Source organism: Solanum tuberosum, unplaced genomic scaffold (genome assembly GCF_000226075.1).
Source record: "Solanum tuberosum cultivar DM 1-3 516 R44 unplaced genomic scaffold, SolTub_3.0 scf00299, whole genome shotgun sequence".
Taxonomy (NCBI): domain Eukaryota; kingdom Viridiplantae; phylum Streptophyta; class Magnoliopsida; order Solanales; family Solanaceae; genus Solanum; species Solanum tuberosum.
In genome coordinates, this window is record NW_006239224.1 from 55,845 (window position 1) to 57,473 (window position 1,629).

The window sequence follows — 1,629 nt, forward strand, 5'->3', positions numbered from 1 at the left end:
GCCCCCGGCGCACCACCACCATCAAAAAATTATTTTTAAAAATTCGGAACGCATAGATGACAACTTAAGCCAAGGGCACATTTATGTATTACGTCTTTAATATAATTAGTCTTCCAATATGTTTTCAGTAATTTTAGCATTATAAATTTTAATTCAATATGATAATACTCATTTAAGCATGCATGTGAATAGACTTAAAAATATTAGCTGCTTAGTTATTTTCACATAAAATGTTATTTTCTAAATTTAGTATATGTGTTAAAGTTGAAGGTAATTCAAAAAAATTGGAATTTTCCATGAATACTTATTTAGAATTATATTAATTAGAACTCTTTCTATATTCTCTGCATTCCATCTTCTCCTCGTTCTTTTATTCCTTTCAGTGATAAACCAGAGAACTTAATGATGAAGAGTTCATACATTTTATGCCTCCCCCTCTTTATAATTTGGTGCTCAACTGTATTTATTTCTACTCAAAAATCTAAATCACAAACATTGAGCGGTAACGTCATTAAAATTTTCTTCCATAAATTTTGGGTTGTGGGTCGCCCATTTGGACCAACTCGATCCAACCCAAGAAATTGTCTAATAAGAGATAAGAACTACTTATCTCTTATTTGAAAAAGAATGGGGAAACAGTTATTAAAACTAAAAAACTTCCGAACTCCTTTTAATAAGAGAATTTATTCCTTTACAGTAAAAGGTGAGACAGACAATGTAAAAAACAAAAACAACAAAAGATAATACAAATTAGAAGAAAAAAAGGGACTTTTTATGTCTGAAGATAGACAATTAGTTTGTGAATCAAACTTTGCTTCCTAGTGATTCAAAGCAGGACTTTGAAGCAATCGACTTCTGCTGCAAAATATAAGATACACAATTCGTCGATTTATTTCTATATATCCAACAAATGGTATTAGAGCTAAGTTATTTTGTTCTTTATTTGAAAATTATTTCTTGTAATTTGTTGTTATAAGATAGTTGTTAATAATATCTGCCAAATTCTATGCACGAAGGCTCTTAAAATAAATAAGAGAATATATGTCACTCAATTGTAAGAAAGCATAGGAGAACAAATATTGATTGAAAATTAGAACCCATTATTGTGTCGTTTGATTTTGAATCAGATACACTGTCTGAGCCTTGCGAATTCGGGGTTTATTTTGTTTCTTTCATGAATTTCCAAAGAAGTAGAAACAACTCATGTTGAAAATCTAATTCGAAAAAAACAAAAAGAAAGGGGTCGATTATTACTTTTTCCAACATATTTATTATCAACTATTCTTTAAAGGAGAAGGAAAAAAAATTGTGTGTAGGATTTTTTTTATGAAGTTTTTTTGTTTTTGAGATGATATATGACCTACTTATCGTAAATAAAAAAGGCCCAAAAGTTGGCTGCCACGAATTTTTAAGAAAAACAATTTAGATAATGTTCTTTTTTGGGTTTTGAAAAAGGTCTCTTTTTCTCTTATTTCCTCAAAAGTTGTTCCTTAAAAAAAGTATTAGTGCTATTTTGTTCTTTTATATATAAAGACAAGATCAACTACTATTGATACTTTATTGTTTTTGGAAAGAGCATGTACCTTCAATTAAATATTTATTTATATGAAAGAGTAGTCACTATTAATT